The following is a 19,892-nucleotide window of genomic DNA, read 5'->3' on the forward strand; positions in this document are numbered from 1 at the left end:
GTATGGCGATTTGTTAATATAGCGATATTGTGACGTATCCGCGATGCAATTGTTGCACGGGTCGCAGATCAATAGTGACGCAGTGAAACGGAAAACTAAGATAGCGTTACAATTTTATAACGACATATCTCGATGCTACATATTCATGTAAACGGGTCAGTCAACTGCGACGAAAAAATTGGATTAAAAAAATCGTCGAAATTAATATATCGCTAAATATATAATAGTAGCGAAAGATATTGTTTAAAATCTTGAAAAGATGAAAACAGATAACAAATGATATTACAATATATAATTTTATATTTGTATTATAATTGTTAATTAATAGCAGATTAATTAACGTTTTTAAATCTAAGCACAATATAAGAGGTCCTAATAATCTTAGAATAATTTTACTAACAAATAATTTTTAGGTGCACATTTTAATTATTGCCTTTTTTGCACCGTGCTAGCGCTAATGTATGCAAAATAAAAAAATTTATAAGGCATTTCGAAAGAGATGGCTGATGCGTGCCTGTCATACTGAATAGGTAGGTGATGAAATATAATTTCGCGAGATGCGATGTATTTTCACTTGGAAAAACTGTGAAATATAGACGATTTTTTTCAACTTTTTGATGGCAAATGTTCATCAAAAAAATTTTGACAATTTTGCTACGCAAAGGAAATCGTATTTACTTCTGAAGATTCAGTTTCAAGTGCAACATAGATACTGGAAAATATATAAAACAAGAGCAAAATTATGTAGAATATAATTATGTTTGGATTATGAAAACGATTTCAACAAAGTTGCATGATATAATGGTTCTCTAAATATGATGTAAAGGTACTATTAGTAAATTTCGCGATATTATTACGAAATTTCATGTTCGCATCCGCGCATTACGTTTCGAGAATCCATAAATATGGATTTAAGGAACGAAGAATGTATACCAAGAAATAAAACGTCAAACTGTCTCCGAATGCCAATTTCTATCCACATTAAATATTCAATCATCGATATTCAATCGAGCAAGCAAAGAGCAATGAAACCAATAAGGAGGAATGCGTTTCTTCAGATTACATTGAGCGACTGCGTTTATGAATATATCTGCAACCGTGCGTTCGCCTTTTGTAAGGATCATATTTTATGATTTATAATTAAGATAAAGCTATTCTCTCGTATAAAGAGTACAAAGAATTTTGATTAGCATTATCTTAAAATTGTGTAATCCTCCTTAAATTTAAAATATCAAAGATAAACATCATAATACCATCCTCTGTATGTATATTATAAATCATAGTATAAATAATTTCTAATGTATATAAAACTTTCAATCGAATTTAATCGATTGAACTTTGAATGTAAATTTGATAAGGTAAATTTCTTTGCCTCTCCTGTATCAAATTTTCGAAGTTGATCGCTTTTTCGTTTCAGCTGTTCAAATGTTAATGCACGACGCGGTCCAAGGATCCGCAGTGCGGAGTTCACTGCAGCGACCTAAACTTTTTCCGTACAACAGGCTAGTCGTCGTTTCAGGGAAGTTACCGTTCCGGGATCGTCGATCTATCCCCGATATATACCTGCGAGGTAATCAATCCCAGATATCTCCCGGGCTGGACTTGTGATTCAGGTGGAATCCCCGCGAATGGATACGAACGGGCGCAATCCGGAATTGGCCGAAAATGGATATAACGGAGACGCCGAGCTGGCTGGTTTCACCTCGCTTGACTGACAAGGAAGAGGGGTGGTTTCTATCGGAAATGGGCTTCCAGCCCATGACCGACGGCCCGTGCCCGCTTCGAACGCTTCTCGGAATGGCGCAATTTAACTTATTCCCGCTTCTCTCGCGCGGCTCGCGCCTCGGGATTCGATCCAGGATGGCACAACCCAGAACAAGGACAGACCGGCAGAGACCAATATTGATAATATATACAGCAGTCCGATTCGGCCGATGGAGCGATCAAAGGAGCGAGAGGACACCCTTGGCCGCGATCCAACCAATACACCCCTCTTCGATTATTTTTCAACCGGGTTCGTCGAACCGTGTCCAGGCGGGATTTGCGAGGATAGGGTTCCTCGGTGTGGATGTAAAGTTACATACGGACGATGTCCTCTTTGGAACGTTTCCGCGCAAGCGAAGTGGCCGCATCGAGAGATAGTATCTTCGACATTGAGATTTTATATTCGTATAATGTTAGTGAGTTTATTTCTTGTCGTTACAAGTATGGAGAAGAGTATTTCTCTCGCATCATTATCTTTTTTTTATAATCGTTAATAAATTATATTGATCTCATGTAACATGAAATTCGAGAGAATCAAAGTGTGTTATCGATTTTTCTCGAGTAATTACCGTTGTTTTCGCAAATTTCATAAAATTTTATGTATATTTATATTTTCTATGTAGCATTCTGAGGATTTATGCGAAAATGCGTAATTAATATGTATATTTGATGAATTTATTATATTTTGTGTATAAATAATGTTAGTTATTAATTAATATATTACCAGTAGAGTATATTATTAATTAATTATTACTTATCATTATAATATAATTATTCTATTTTAGTCTTCATTTCCAGAGAGTTATTAACAATAAACATTCAAATGAAATGATTCAACATTTTGAATCTACATTTTTATTTTTATTATAATTTTATTTTAGTTTCTGCTCACTCTTCTTCTCCATTTTAAAGAAATAAAGGAACGACATTGCATGTGAAAATGAGATGCATTGAGATCGTGCGTTAACGTGGAAACGAACGTAAAAGTCTTTCGCTGTGCTTAATGATAGAACTTTCAAATGTCTTAAAATCTTAAAGGGTAATGGAGAGTATTCGCGCGTCGGTACAAGATCAAAGCATTGTGATAATTTCTGGCTCGTTCCCAGCTCTGTTGAGAGAATAGACGTCGTGCTTATTTCACGCCAAAGAGAGACTCGGTTCTACCAGAATGACAAATATAGCCATTGTACTTTATTGAAAATAATCGTATCCTTCCAAAAGAAATTTAAATGAATTTTATTATCACTTTGTAGATATTACAAAAATTTCGCCAGCGCTTCATCAACCAAATGATCAAACTTTGTAGAAAAATCAGGTATCATTTCGTTGAGAAATGAAGATGCTAAAATGTTAAGTATGAAAGTGCGTACGGGAAATTTTCCAAGAAAAGAATATAAGTATCATCTGCATGCGATTCGCGAGTAATTCTTTTTCTTTTTCCGAGAAATTCGCAAAATTTCTTTCTTTGAAAAATTACTATAGTCCTCCTTGTTCTTTCCCTCTCGTCACTTCTGACTCTGATCCCTAAATGACATGCCGACGTTGTCTGTCCAAACGCGCAACCTGAAACTGACAGTCGGAGACGAGGCTCCGGAAGATCGATGGATCCTCGAGACGCGGTCTTAACGACTTTGTTCCATGTTACCGATAGCCTCTACCGGAACGTCATTACTTTCCTTTCAGCCCACTCGATCAAGGCACTCCCTCTAATGAATGGTATCTGTAAATGCTTTGCACGTAATAAAAGTAAAGACACCGCGTAGACTGTGTTCGCGTTATTCTCATAAATCATCGCCAACGATGAAGAAATACAACGATTATGCCTACCTCTGCAAAATGAATTTAGTTCCTCTTATAGATGTAAATTCCATTTGGTTCGCGTATTTTGTCACAACACGATATCACTTTTGAATATTTCGCTTTGTTTTTGTCGCCGTCGAACATTGCGCCGATTTCTGCTTGTCCAAAAATATTACCGTTGTTGTGAATTTCATCGAAGCTCGTACGATCGAATAAAAATAGAAAAAAATAAAAGAAAAAAGATAAATCAACAATTGTTCGTTCGCGATTTAATAAGGCGTGTAAATCGCCAAATATTCAAAACGAGAGCACATGTTGCCTATCGAACAGAGTTTGCTGCGAGCGCTTGCAAATCGCTTTTGCTTTTGAAATTCCGCTGCACGCCGAGGGGTATATTGTGTGCCCCGGGGCGGATTAATTTTCGTGAAAGTCTCCCGGACCAATTAATGGCGAAACGCGGCCTGGTTAATTATCCGGAATTCTGAACGAGCGCGCGTCGTGCGAACGCGAGTTACCCTATTAGCTAGACTTTCTCTCCGCATTGTTAGCGCAAGAAACGCGATATTCTCCAGCTTGATAGATTTACATCAGTGCGCTTCGAACAATTCTTTCTTTGCAGCTCGAATTTCCGGGTTTTCCTCGCGGTCATCCCGCAAGTATCATACATTTCATTCATTCAACATGCTCAGTTTCAAAATAATTGCCACGAATTTCTCGAAAAATAACACGCGCGTTATTTTTTTTAGCAAAAGAGACGCGTTTCGCGAATCTTTGATTTATGAATGATTTTTGTCGAAAGGAGAGCGCGGAAAATTGGCGCATATTTTTCCGCGGTGAGAGGAAGGCACGGCGTTTCTTCGTTACCTGGATAATCTCTCGGATCCATTGAGCGGGATTAAGCGGGTTTTATCCCTTTGTGCAAACTTAATTCCTTTCCTTTTCTGTCTGGTCATGTATGCATACGCAGGTAATACCCCCCGTCGTCGGTCACGGCATCGCTGTGTATTATACGACGCTTAATCCGTGCCGGCAACTTCTATTTATTCGGATCACCCGGGTTGCGCAATTTCAAGTTTCATCGGAACTTTCAGTAATTCGAGCACAGTGAGGGGTAGAATCTCCTTTATTAATCCGGCAACATTGAAACGTGTGTTCTATCATGGAAATTAGTATTTAAATTACTCCGTTAGAATGTCGCGTTCCTTTCGCTCCCTTTTGTCGAGGGAACATTACTCTTCTCATTTGCATCGCGATTATTCGTGTCAAGAAGGCGGCGTTCATCGCGAAACAGTGTTGTTGAAGGATCCAACGAGACAGACTTGCCGCGTGCTTTTCGACGATTCTACAGCGAGAGCTGTAGTATCTCTGGCGTGAGAGCTTTGCCAGTTTTCCGACTTGTGCTTTTATCCATTTACATGTAAAACTCTTGTAAATATCTAAAGACCACGCTAATTTCGCTAATAATTTATCACATCACGCGAATGTGTCAGGCGATCGCAACAAAGCTCGTCCTCTCGTAGCGGCAGCAACAGGCCGAAAGTGAATTTTAACGCGACGGATTGGACGGGAACTGAATCTCTCCGCGTTTCTGCGCAAATGGAATTGATACAGCCGCCCCGACGTCGTAACTCCGGCATTTCGCCTGGAAACGGCTTTTGATTCCACCCTCCAGCCTTCGCAGTCGAGTTATCCGGCGAATGGTGCGATATGCGGCGGCTTTATTTATGAATGCGGACGAATTGGGGGGTTGACGCGAGGTGATTTAGCGCCGCGTGAAACGCTCGGCTCGCACCGGATCACTTTATCTGCACGCGCTCTCGACATTCTGTAACAGCAACATTTTACTATGCGTGGAAATGGTGCGCAGAGGAAAAGCGAACGGAAAGAAAACGAAGAGCGAAGGTAAAAGGGAGATATTGGATCCAGCGCTACTCTATTCACTTGCCGCGGCTTCTCGGTCTTCGCGAGTCTCACATAGGGGAAACGTGACGTTCAAAGCCACGAGTCAAGGTAAATATGGACGGAAATGAGAGAAAAAGGTAGAACACACAGCGAGGGAGGATTCGAAATCCCTACTCGAAATTGCATCGGTGAGATATAGTATGCACCATATCGAACCGTGCATCGCGCGTCGTTTGCTATCTACCTATTCCTTCGTTTACACGTATGCTTTCGCGCATCCATGCTGGTAATCCATGGAAGGCAATTTCAAATTTTTGCTCTCATCGCTAATGCGCGAGCTCGATCAATAATCGCCGTGAAAATCCAAGAAACTTTATTCGTCGAGCCAAGTCGATTGCGATTAAATAATCTCAATTTTATAAATTTCGCTATCTCAATGATTAATTTATAATATGTCGAGAAATGTAATGTGTATTTTAGAGAGAAAAATATCAGTAGCACAACTGTTTATGTCAGAATATGAAATTTTAAAGTTGGTTTCAGGAAGTTAATTTGTAAAGACGAGTTTTAAAAATTTTCCATCTCTTTCTTAAAATTTTTTCTCTCTTTGTCTGTGTGATTGTTTGTATAATAAAATAATAGGAGAATTCCGACAAGTGAATGCAAATAATTAAGACGATCGTTATTTAAACATGTCGATTATCTAAATGATAATTAATTAACTATGAACAAGCTAACAAACCGGTCACGTAATTTGCTTGCTTCGCGGCGAGTCAACTATACTATAGTGTTAGACTGCTTTAAACTCTATGTGTCATATACCACGTTTAATGAAATATATCAATTTCCTTAGAATTCTTGCAAGTTTCAACAAAGAATCTATACTGCTTTTATTTATGAAATTCTCTTAATCAATTTAAAATTAATTTTTCATTTACGAAAATTATTAATTTTTACATTTTTAAATCATTAAAATTCCAAGAATTTTTAATAATAGTAATACACACAAGAATAGTAATAAAATAATTTAATAGTATAAATATAAAGCAGGAATCGAGAAAAGAGGAGAATATTTTGATATTGCAATTACATACTATCATGTTTATTATCTCTCAGGCATATAACATGGCATATAATAAACATAAACAGTAAGCAAATTAATCATAATTTAGCAATTAATCATAGCCGATTCACATAAATAAATTATAAGACAAGTAATAAACAAATCAAAAATATTTATTTACTATTTATGCTTTTTTTATACGGCATGTGCCTCACTTTCAACGCTTTCCCTAACGTATACTCACATATTATTGCCGTGATGTTGCTTCGGCACTCGATTCTTAGCGACTAATTCTAATATTTGTATAAATTGTTTCCCCTTTCGGTATCAACATGGAATATCACGATGTTGCATAAATAATAAAGACATGGTTTTGGTTTAGTTTTCATTCGAGTATCAAACGAATTAAACATTCTGAGGGCCTCGCGCATATCAAATAAAAAGAAAATTAATGCTCCTGTTTTACAAGACTTTATTTCATGGAAGGACGCGCGGAAACTTCATCTCAGTATTTAAGAATTGAATATAGCCAGCCGCAGCGTTAGACTGCTTCTAATTTTATATAAGCGAATTAAACATTTCGCGAGTTCATGCATATCAAACAAAAAGAAAATTAATAACTGTTTTATCTGTTTTATAAAATTTTATTTGAACTAAAGTTTAATTGAGATTTCATTATAATAAGTTTTAATAAGTTGAAAATTAAAAAGTTGAGAAAATATTTCCCTTCTATAGAAATCAGCATTTATCTTTGCTTTCATTTTCATCCCGCACCGACTGAATATTACAGGAAAACTTCGTCTCAGTAGTTAAGGACTGAGTATGATCAGACGCAACGTTAGTTGGGAAACGTCTCGCGGAATAATCCGTAATGAATTGATCGCTGTGAATTTTCGGCATTATCGATTGGATGCGAGTACACCGATAAAAGCTATAACGTATAATTTGGAGGATCAACGTCATCAGAGACCGGAACAGAATAGCGCGATTTGCCTAAACGAAATCTAATCCTGGTGGACCGAGTGCGCGCCGATGTTACACGCATATGTAATGAGGCATTAAAGCAATCGGGTATCAAGGTATACCCAGCTGCATTGGGATTATCGAGGATTGGGCTCTTTGCTTCCCCTGGCGATTGCCGATAGCGATTGCCAACGGATTAGATGTGATTGTTCCAGAAACCTATAATTACTGTTCCTTTACGCCACCATCCTGGACATAACATGCTAATCCTTCGCCAATTATCTTCGTTTTGATCGGAAAGAGACTGCGCTAAAGTAGCACGAGAGAAATATGTTTAATTTATTCCGATATAAATTTTTTCACAATTATATTCAAGTATCTTACTTATCGAGTAATTATTATCAGATTATATCTAGATCGATTCATCGAAATTGATCTGTTTAAATGCAAATGAAACTATTCGAATATAAAAATAGATTTGATCAGCTTCTTGAAATGTTTCTCTTATTGCAAAATATTGAGGCTAATCTTTCTTCCGGTAATTTCTCGGAATTGTAGACGTTGAAAGGATGAAAAATGATAGCTCGCGCACCATTTACCTTGTAAATCGTTGTATCGCGCGCTATTACATCTCGATTCTATTCGCTATGAGTCCTATAACCTTAATAGACATTTCGCGAGCTCGCGTTAACTATCGTACCTAGCGTGTTATCGGGAGAGCTATATAAATCTCTTTTTCTGCGAGAATTTCTCACGGAACGAACAAGAATTGACGCGCTAGATCCTTTTCCAGCAAAGAGAATTACGTGCTTCCATGAAATAATCTATCGGTCGTACCATCGAGTCGCGTTGTACCTTAATCCGCTTCTTTCAGCACGACTGGAATGGATCTGAATTTTCAATTCAATTTTATCGCGAGACCTGCGCAGAGTGAATTTTACTAGCGTTTCCTCTTGCTTCGGATATTGTATTTTCTCTTTTACATTTTTCACCCGTGTTTGAAAATTTTTTTCTTTCTAATCTCGAGTCTTGTTTGTATATGGCTTTCATTTCTCGCGCAATTATAATTATCATTACAATTAATTGAATAATTTACATATTATATTTCCAAATAAACATTAAATACTCCAATCTTAATTATATCTCTAATTATTTTCACTTTTAATATTCGCTAATATTGAGCCAACCAATAACCTGTTTGAGATTTCTCTGAACCAATTTTTCTCTCCCTTCTAAAGAGAGTTAACTCTTCTCTTCCTGCCATGAAACAACTGTAAAAGGAGCTCTCGGGGATGCCCATTGCACCCCTGGGAAGTACGTGCTCGCTTTGTCCACCGAACTGCAGGGGCGAAAAGCCTTTGATTATCGGGCAGGAAAAGGGTACTAAGGCATATACCCCGCACGTTGACGTGCCGTGAACGTCGGGTCGGGATGTGAGAGTTTATTCAATCGCGAGCAGAGAAATCCGTTTGGCTGTGGACCGAGTAGTCATTAGAGACATCGATGTCTTTCCAGACACGTTTCGTTTCTTGCACGCTTTTTAAATTTTTATTCAAATCTTTCGGGGTTTTCTTTTCTTTATTTTGGAATTTTTTTAGCAATTCCGAAATTGCGCAGTCCATTTTTTTCCTAGGCGACTGTTCAATTCGACAACTGAAAAGCTGTTTTGCGATATTTAAAACTTAATAATAATTAATTAAAAATAAAAAAATTCCTTCTTTTATAAAATGGATAGACGGCAATAAATTATATATTATTTCTTTAGAAAGAGCAAATCTTCTCTTAGCAAATATATATTGATATTGTAAACAAGTATAAAATAAATAAATAAGATATGAAATAAATTCTTTCTCTCTTTCTCTTTAAATAAAATTTCATATGTTACTCATATATAATTATATATAATAAATCATATATCAGTGATATCAAATGTTTCTCGAATATCTCGATTTCTCACAATATAATTTATAAGATAATTCTTGGACATGCCTTTCGCAAAAATCATCGTGATGAAGAAAAGTGCAATATAAACAATACAGAGATATACTTTGAATGATGATAGCGCGATAGTACCACGTAAAATGGAATGTTGATGCCAAATGGCGTTGTGAGAACATGGAAGTTGAGAAGTAAAACTTTTGAACAGATTTCTCCTATTACAAATTAACTGCGAATTCTCAAAGTTAGTCTCCGACTTTTGCAAGAGGGAACGTGCAAAATTCGCTCAAACGTACGATGCTTTATGTTTCGCACCGTTTCAACGAAGATTACACAATTTCATATAATGAATCCGTTGTAATTTAATGTGATTCCCACTTAGTTCTTATCCCATCTTTCACGCTCCTTTGTACGAATTCATTTGCGTTCTATATACGTAAAGAACAAGAAAAATCTTATACATTTGTCATTATGATAAGAAAGTGCTGCACTTTATATATTAGTTTTGACGTAATATTTTTATAATGTGAGAAAACACAGAAGTTTTTTTCCTAAAGTCTGCTTTAGTTGAAAACTGTTTATTTAAAATAATTTTATATATATTCACAGGACACACACAAGAAAAAAACTCTGATATTCAAAACAGCTATTTAATTGTATGTATATAATTAAACAATTAAACAATCCCTTTTATGCTTTTCTGTCTCTTTGTTTGTTTGTTTGTCTTCTGCCTGTTTATTTGTCTCTTGAATCTCTCATGAGTCTCTAATGTGTATATTGCAAGGTATATTGTAACAGGCAAGGTTCAAAATTAACTAGCATGTTATGCCGAATCATGAACACCAATGGGACCACGATTGCGCGTAGTTAGCGATGTTATACACATGTAATATTATCCACATAACATTTTCAGTTATGTATATAGGCAACCGGACAACCGAACAATTGTTAGGCCTATAGTTATTGGCGCGTCCAGTTTAATCTCGTTGGATCACTTCGATCTGACAGAGACAAAATTGCCAGACGCCAGATATCCATCTGCTGTTAGCGATATACGCGAATGTACGGCCGGCGTAGGCCGTACGTGTTCAACAAACCGTGCAATCCGCAGACCACAGTGGACACAGACGGGTACGTTTACGGCAGCCTTTAATCGCGCCGGAACTTCGGTCACCGAGTTTCCATTTTACCAACTTCTGCACCGGCACCGGCATCCCGCAGCCGGGAAGTTTCGCGGTCAATGGAGCCGCATCCGTACAACACGTTTCGCTGCCGCGTGCGAACAAAAAATTAGACGCTAGCTTGGCGATAGTTTCGCGAAACAATGTACACAATTTACTGTTATCAAGATTCTAATTAATCGGAAATTGTCAACGTGAAAATTATCCAGAATTGTTAAATGTACAATTTATGTTATAAAATTTTTCAATTTAAGTTAGGTAACTTGGGTAGTTGTAAAAGCAAATTTTATCAACTTACTAGTAAGTTTCCAGAAATTAAGCAAACTAATAAGCTTCGTTCGAGCATCTTTTGACGTAAGAACGTATAATAATTAGCTAGTTAATGCACAACAGAGGCGAGAGATAGCAAGAATAAGAAGTCAGCGATAAAATGGCAAGAGAAATTTGGATTAACAAAGAGATCGCGGAGCATGCGGCTGACAGATCGAGTCGCTGATGGTAACACATTTTGCCTCGCTTACATAGAGAAATATAAACGAGCAACTTAATCATACAAAGCGACGAGAAAAGAGAGCGAGAGAGAGAGAGAGAGGGAAGAGGGAGGGAGCGGTACACGGTTGAAGCCCTTCGTGACGGAAGCGAAGGACTATGCAGAAGGAACTCGGAATAACCCGACAACTGGCATCAGCTTTGGCGGCGCGATGAATCGCCATTCATAAAACAAAGGAGCGTAATCTCGTTCTTTCACGGGACGTGCGACGACGCCGGAAACGCCGGCCCGGACGCCGCCGCCGTTGAGGTCGACGTTGGCCGTAAAGAATGGTTTTCATCAGAAAGACGCGCGGTCAACTCCTAAATAAATTTCGGGATCGTTCCTCGGTCCTTGAACGTAGGAAAATTCCTGATAGTGGAGTTTGACTTAAGTTAGGAAAAAAACAAAGACATTTTGGCATTTCCCGACATTTTAGCGCTCTTCCGGAATATTGAGCTCGAAATTTTGCGACGCTTGCAATGCCCGTCGAACTAAAACGGTTCCGTGCTGCTCGCACGGGGTCGCGATTCTCATCTATTTTAATGCGACGCGTTAAAATCGAGAGCGATCGCAGAAATTGCGTACCGTACCACGTGTTACGATATTAAATGTAACGGTAACAGTCTCATCCGCGGTGGCCGTCAATACTTGCCCGGTCGGCGATGCCACCGGTCGCTCATCGACCCCGGCCGGTTCCGGGGATAGTTTCGTCCTCGGCGACAAGGACGACAGATCAATGACGTCAGCGGATCTGGCTATTTTTGGTCGTGGGAGGGGCGACGCGAGTAGTCTGCGCCGCGAGGTTGCAACGGGGTGGTAGAGAAGCGGTGGAGGGATAGAAAGCTGGTGACATCCCCGGCGTGCACTTTGCTCGGCTCATTCATCCTGCTGACCCAAAGAATGGAGAGGGTGGCGGAGTATCGAAGGAGGGAGGCTGAGGCGACAGCAGGAACGCTTGCGTGGACTTGGCCGGCACTTTAGCTCGATGGACCATTAGATTCAGGGAAATTCGGTTTCTCGAGCGCAGAGCAGATGTATAAATGTTAAGGAAGAGAAAGAGAGAGAGAGATTGAGGGCAGGGGGAGAGCGAGAGAGAGGGAAAGCGGTGTGCAGGTGTGTGGTTACTCGCGGGTCGATCGATTTATCGGGAGGGTGAATAGCTATAAATAGACCGGCCGCGATTAGCGACGCGCTGGGAGGAGTTATTGATATTGGTATTGATACTGTATTGCGGTTTAGGTCATTGACTGGTGAAATTGTACATGAAATGAGTAACATGGTACATGGATAAAACGTATAAAATTAGACGCGAAGAAAAACAATCGTGGCCAGGTAAATATTCATAACCCGGGGGAAACGCAACGTTTCGAAAGATATTTTGTAAAAAGCGCTAGAATAATGAAAATATTTTTTCATTTTTAAACAAAGATAGAGAGCTGTTGCATTAGATGCTTTTTCAAAATTGTTCAATGTATTTTATATAGTTTCAATACTTCAATATTTTATTCCTCGTGTTTATATTATAAATTAATGCTAGAAGGATCATGGATTATTTTGATACTAATCTCGTTCGACAATGCTTTGCACTTTACCGGCTTTCTATCATTTGTTATTTTATGCTTCTCAATTTATAACGACAACAGTATTTGATTTTATAAAATCCTCTACGTAAAGAATTTCTATTGATAAGTATGTAAAAATAAATATGCTTGATAAATGTTCTTCTTCGATAAATATAGAAAAAAAAGATGAATTTGTTCGACTAACACATGAAATGTCGACGTTGACACATCCAGCTCTATGTGCCAATTGCACCAAGAGGGGAAATCGTTGGCGAAAATCAGAATAGCGCCTGACAATCTCGTATCCGTTTGCACGGTAAACAAAGCGAATTTCTACTGATCCGCCGGGAGATTGTCAAACCACCGAGCAGAAACGAGTCCTCAGTCGATCGTTCTCGAACTGTTTCGGTTCGACGAATTATTTTCCAAAACTTTGGCGACGAGGGAACGAAATTCCGATAATATCCCAAAGTGCCCCCCGGGAAATCACAAGATGAATTTCATGATCGATGCTGATGACGCACACCCGACACATTCGTCATCCTCAACGACATTGAGCGAAATGGATATACGCGCGATACTTTTGCCCTCTCCTCTCTCTCTCTCTCGGAAAATTCGCGAGGAAAGAAATCGCGAGGGAGAAGTTTGATGTATCGGGACACACCGCGTGCGAACGACATCGCCGATGATTCCCAATCCTATAAATCGCGCTCGTAGAGCAACGTCGTGCTCCGCCGGGATTGTTCGCCGATCAAATGCATTAGGACCGTCTCCGGTGTTGGAATAGGTGTCGGTCGCCGACAGCGGAAACTGGCTATTGAAATTCCGCGATAATCGAGGGAAGTTCTATGCTGTTTGTTTTGGTACGTTTCAATAGACGCAGAAAGGGCTCGTTTACCCCATATTCCCGGTCGTGAGAGAGATAATATGGAATGCTTTGTGTGGAGACTGTACCCATCGGCGATGGACCGACGATTCCGTGTGTAATTTCGTATGCTTGCTTTCGCGGCATGGAGTGAAAATTAAATATTGCTAAACACGACTCTTAGATCATAATTATTTTCATCCTAGACAAATGTTTTGTACGTTTGATGATGTATCAACATAACACAAATTAAATTTTATAATTCTTTAATAAAGAAAATTTTATAATTCTTTAATAAAGAAGAATTTATAATTCTTTAGTAAAGATATTCGGGTGTGATATTCTTTATAATTATCGCGGTAATAATGTACGTGAAAGAAAAATGCACGGACTAGATTAATGACATTTTGGAGAAGTAAAAAGTAACAATGCACCGCGGCTAAAAACCGAGCACATGAACTGGTTTTTGCTGTAATAAAAAGGTTTTACGGCAATGTATATGCTCGCAGGCGAAACCACGAAGGAGAAGAATATCGTCATTTGTCCGAACGAACTTACATGAAGGGAACGCTATAGCCGTTCTTACAATCCATGTCTACAAACAGTTAGCCGCGATAGCCTACCACACAATCGCATTCCGCGCTTTAATCGCAGTCATTCATTACACGTTAAGGAGACAGGTAATTTAGGATATGTACGGAAAACGCCATTATTAGACATTGAACTGGAACTGGGGCAAAATTAATAATTATTTCTTTTATTATCCGATATAAATATATTAATTAATGGAAGACAAGAAATGAAATGTAGATATTAAAAATTATGCGTAAAAGATTTTCACCAAAATAGAACGTAAGAAAGGAAATGTTTATATCTAGCCTTTTCGATTCCTTTTGTAGCTAATAAATATCTTTCTCTCTTTAATTATCTCGCACTGATTGACTTGAAATATCCTATTTAAATATGTACAATAAAACTCGAGATTTTGTAGAACGCTTCATTAAATAACTTTCCCTTGTTTTGAAAAATATCTCTTTTTTTCTCCTTAATATTAATTTTAACTTCATTAAAATGTGCTTTGTAAGAGAATTTAAAAATAAAATTCATATTTTACACCATTTTTCTCCGCAAGAGATAACTGAACAAAATTAATATAATGACTCATTAGACCGATGTTATCCCACGTTGATGAAATATATCGTGTTACGGAGGCTTAATTATGCTGAAATTTCGCACGCTTAAACGATCGATCGTACCGATGCTCAATTAGATAACGACCACGCCGATTGCAAACGAAAGGAATGAAATTGCTAGTCATCGAATAGCGTCAGAGAGCGAGGAAGAGGAGAGCGGGGGGAGGGGGGAGAGAGGAGAAAGGGAAAGAGAGGCAAAATCGTAGGGTAGTTCCCGGGGCGGCTCGTAATCGGGCAACTCCAGCAAGAGTTGCGTGGGAGCGTTTGACGCCAGGACCCATTACGGAAAATTGAACGATGTTGACGGCCGATCGAAACTCGTGTCACACCGCGGATCTCCCGGAGTTGGAATCGCCGGTCGAGTCCGAAATGGTTTGCTTTCGGCGGTCAACCGCTTCTAGTTGATGGACGTATAGATTGTACGTATGTATGTATGCGCCTTTCACCGATGACGGACACCCGTGAAACGGCTGCGTAATTCGGAAAAGGACTTGAGTAAGGCGTGACGGTGTCACAGTCCCGAACCTATCTCTCATCTCTCGATATCCTAACGATTGATCCTCCTCGAAAGTGCTCCGGGATGATAAATAATACGTATATCTCTGGTGAGCGTCCTTCTTCGACGTAGAAATATCAAGCTCATCGGTGCACGCTAAGCGATATTCTGACAAATCAGTTTATTATCAGCTAAATGCGATTGTAATTAAAGGCAATTATAATTCTCTTTTTTTATCTAGACTCGTTATTTGACTTGTACAAGAGGAACTTTGAACAGATATAGTGAATGGGACGCTCTATTCTTTCTTTAATTAAAGATGTGAATACAAAAAGATCCGCCTGTCCAATTGTTAATTACAGCTGGGACAAGAAGCTTTTTAAAACTTAAACAAATTGTTTTGTTTTGAATCAAAGATGCTATTTTTTGTCAGTATACTCACAATTCTTTCTGACAGTTGTAGATTTTAAGCGTATTCAATTTCAATCGATGATTGCGGTTAAAATTGATATTGATAAATCCAGATTTTTTTTCACTGTATGTATTGTAGGTTTTCGTAGCAATCGATGTTCACTGAACACTAAATGGTAAATAATGCATTTATTGAAAAAGTGGATTAGCGATTCATATGTGTGGATTGTCAATTTCTGTAAAATGAACAAATATTGAAGTACCGATATTATTTTTATACAATTTACAGTGCGGCAAGCCGATTTCAGTGTATCCTTCTCTATTAATGGAAAAAAAAGATTATATTTCTATTATAATATTATTGTGTATTAATGGATATTAATTGTAGAATATAAATATCTAATATTTCTGTTATATTGCTATAGAAAACATTTGTCGCCTAAGATATGTTTGTTACGAATTTCCGAAGTCACATAAAGTTCTAAACGTATGGCCGTTTTAATCATGAACTACGTGCTCCATCGACTAAAATGGCGAGCGTTCCTCGAAGATGGGTCCAATACTTCTTTCCGCTCGCGTACCGGCACTTTAATGCGAACGCGTCGCGTGTGTCCGCGGAAATCTCTCTTCTTCTCGGTGGTCTCCTCGTTAGGCGGGCGGAAAAGCGTTCAAAGTACAAAGCTGGCAATCACTGCAATTCCTGGCATTGTATGTCCGGAGATGCAGCTACGTGAGGAAAATCATTGTTTGCGATTCAATACGGTGGGAAGGGAAGAGGGGGCGAGTGGAGAGAAGGAGAGCCGGGGCGCATTCATGAAGGCAGCGGAGAGATTGCGAGCAATAATTTAGAAAACAGGAAATGACGCTCTCTTTCTCCTTTAAAGGAGTAATGTCGAGAAATATAGTCAGATCGGGCCAGCGAATTCAATCCTGCGATGATAAATTTCATCGAAATTGCGGCGTTACTCAATTACCGTGCCTGTCTCGGATAAAATTTACGGTCGCGTTCGCAATTGTTTAATCTTACAGGTACAGGATATCGTTCGCGTTTTTCTTTAAAGATACACGTCGTACGAATTCTCGAAAAGCTGACAGTACATACAGAATACTGTCCTTTTTGTGAAAGATACTTTTTCCATCGAAGAGATTCATATTAAATTCTTCGGACTTTTCAAAGATCCCGAAATACGACTGTGAAACGATAGTCGTTCCTCTCACGCGATGCTCCTCGATAAATCGCTCATCCGTATCTCATGCAGTAGTAAAAGAAGCACGGATGCGGACAACCGCTGTGACAGTGCGCAAGCATCGATCGTACGGCGCATCGGTATTCGCGGTTCGCGGGAAATGAAGGACGAAGTATCGTTTCAATGAAAAAGATGAGAGAGTGCATCGTCCCTCAACGACCCATCCCTGCGGTGGCGAGTCCTTCGACGGCACGGCCGTAAAGTGGAACAATTTCCATCGGGTAAGGACATTGCACCCGATAGTGCATGCGGTTGCAACGCCGCACTGCGCGTCGCAATGAAGCGATAGGGATGTTTGGAGGGGATCGGTCCATCAGTTTGCCATGGGGGGGAGGGATATTAACCCGACGCTGCTACGATAGTGCGTAATGTAACGCGGTTGTAATGAAACTCGCATTGCAACATGAGTTTTCCGCGAATATCTCAAGTCGTGCTATTTTATTTATTCGCATTAATACGCTTTTTATTTTTTATTCTATATCAAACATTTCGAAATCCATGAATTATATAATAAAATGCAAAAAAAAGTTATTTGTCGATATGGATTGTTGTCTTCTTCCGGAGACAAGTTACATATAAATTTATATATAATAATTTCTAACAATTTTAATCTTTCTTTTTTTGCATTTCTTTTAGCAAAAATACTTTTGCAGCTTGTGAATATAAATAAGAAGAATCAAGGGAAAAATCGAAAATTGATATAATTGCAAGTTTAATCACTAATAGATACGAGTCCTCGACCTCTTTAACGTCGTGCTAACTATGATTTTGACACAAGTGGGGAACATCTCCGTCGACAATTTCCTGCTCATTATTCGCAGGGGTACAGAAATCTTAATTGAGCATCAAAAGGGAAAGGGAGAGATGGAGATAGAGGGAGGGAGGGAGAGAGAGAGAGAGAGAGAGAGAGAGAAAGAGAGAGAGAGAGAGAGAAAGTGGTTAAACGGCGCGCGATTCCTGTTTCCGTGTTACCTATGCAGACACATTTAAGCACCCAATTCCCACAGGATCACATTGAATTTCCCCCACAGTCGATTGGAAATGCAATATCGTGACGGCAAGGTGGAAATTCAGGGATCGAGATGTATGCGAGTCGATCGCTAAACCAAATTTACGGATTTTTCTTGTCGCCTTTACGCGCGAAAATATGGGGTGCGAAAGGAAAAGAAAAAGGAAAATAAATGCGCTCGAGTGAAATCGAAAAGAATCTCACTGGTGCGTCCTTTGTCGCGATTGGCTACCGGAATAGTCATATTGCAACTTTTCCATATGGTCACGAAGTGGGGATAATGCAAAAGCAATTTCTTTGAAAGGAAATATCGTGAAAAGAAGCCTGATCGAGTAGCACACTACGTGATGTTCTATTTCAACATCATCGCATGAAAATCGAAAATCAAATTGTACTCTACTAGTATTATATCAGACTTGGATACACGAAAACTTAAAAGCATATCGAATTATAAACTATCTGCAAGCATTTCTTTTTGATAATTATTACATTTATAATCTATAAGAAGCGATGTAAAAAGAAATATATCTTTTGTTCATGTTAGTCGTTTTCACAAGTCAGATATGTTAGTTAATTATACTGATAATTATTTTATATACATATACACACACACATGTGTGTATAAAAATAAAAAAAATTAAATAAACTTGACAATTTATTTGAATATTTCAACATATGACAAACCGATCATAAGACATAAATGAAATAGCAAAAGCAGGACACAAGACACCATAAAACCATCTAAGAAACGAATGTGCAAGAATGCTCTTGAGGAAAGAAGGAAATGGCAAAATAATACTATTTTCATAAGTCGTTTCAGAGGAAAAGGAAAACGCGCAATCCGCGGATTCTCCGCGGAGATTCACCCGCCGATAGTTACATCGACGAGAGTTCACGACTGGTCCATCGGGAGATATATATCGGCACGCTCCCGTTCGTCATCAGAGACTTTCTGAATCTCGACGGAGAATCAAAGCCCGGTCTCGATTTTCCGCGACAGCAAGACTGAATGCTGTGCTTCTAACAAAGATTTTTGGATGCCGGATGCTGAGCATTCTTTCTAAAATATCCCGGGTAAAATATCATTTCTCCCTTAAATTAGATATCTTAAAAAGATATCTTTCATAAGTAGAAATTGTTTCGTAACCATAGAAAGAATTTTCAGGACAATTCACTGAAGTTACATCCAATTTGCACACACACACACACACTCACACTCACACACACACACACACACACACACTTGTATAATTTTACAAAAGATCTTTAAAATTAATCCTACAAAACAAAAAGATTTGATTTATAAATAAAGATATTTATTCAATTTTTATTTATAAAATATCTTTATTTATAAATTAAATTCTCATTAATATTTATTAATTTGTTTTCTTAAAAATTTATATTTTTAAGGGTTTTGTGATTCATTCAATTGCTTTATTACTAATGATAATGAAAGAGGAAAATAATTTAATATGTATATTAATATATTCGTATGTTAATAAATTAATATGTTCTGTAGGTAGGATCCCGATATTTTTCCTTTACTCAGGAAAGGCTTATAATATTTCAAAATTTCAATATTTCTTTTTCACAAACTTTTGTACATTCATGACTTTTTTATTATAATTCTGTCATTGCTAAAACTTTTTCGACATACATATATATTGCGACAAGTACAAATACGATTGCTGGTGCAATGGGATAAAGAAATAAAACATTCCTATGTCACTGTCGTGACGAACGAACGTCAGGCTGGTATTTTCATAAAGCGGTTCTCAAATTTTAAAATTCAGATCTTTTTAGCTCGTTAAAATTTATCATTAAATTTATCTCTTTATACTCTTTAATATATATATATTTTTTTTCTACTTTCAAAATATATATATTTTATTTGTTAAAAAAGAGATATAATATAAATAATTTGTAAAATAAATTCATATAAGTTCCCAAAAAAAAAATTTATTAT

At 38.1% G+C, this 19,892-nt stretch overlaps 1 protein-coding gene across 7 annotated transcripts in view; it reads right to left on the reverse strand.

The window, feature by feature from the left end:
• The window catches only part of LOC145977015 (uncharacterized), a 157,401-nt gene that overhangs the window by 22,389 nt on the left and 115,120 nt on the right, over positions 1 to 19,892 (reverse strand). The gene's annotated exons all lie outside the window — the stretch shown is intronic.

This window comes from Camponotus vicinus, unplaced genomic scaffold (genome assembly GCF_025532165.1).
Source record: "Camponotus vicinus isolate PSW18456_S1 unplaced genomic scaffold, iyCamVici1.0 SCAF_9, whole genome shotgun sequence".
In the NCBI taxonomy this organism is placed as follows: Eukaryota; Metazoa; Arthropoda; class Insecta; order Hymenoptera; family Formicidae; genus Camponotus; species Camponotus vicinus.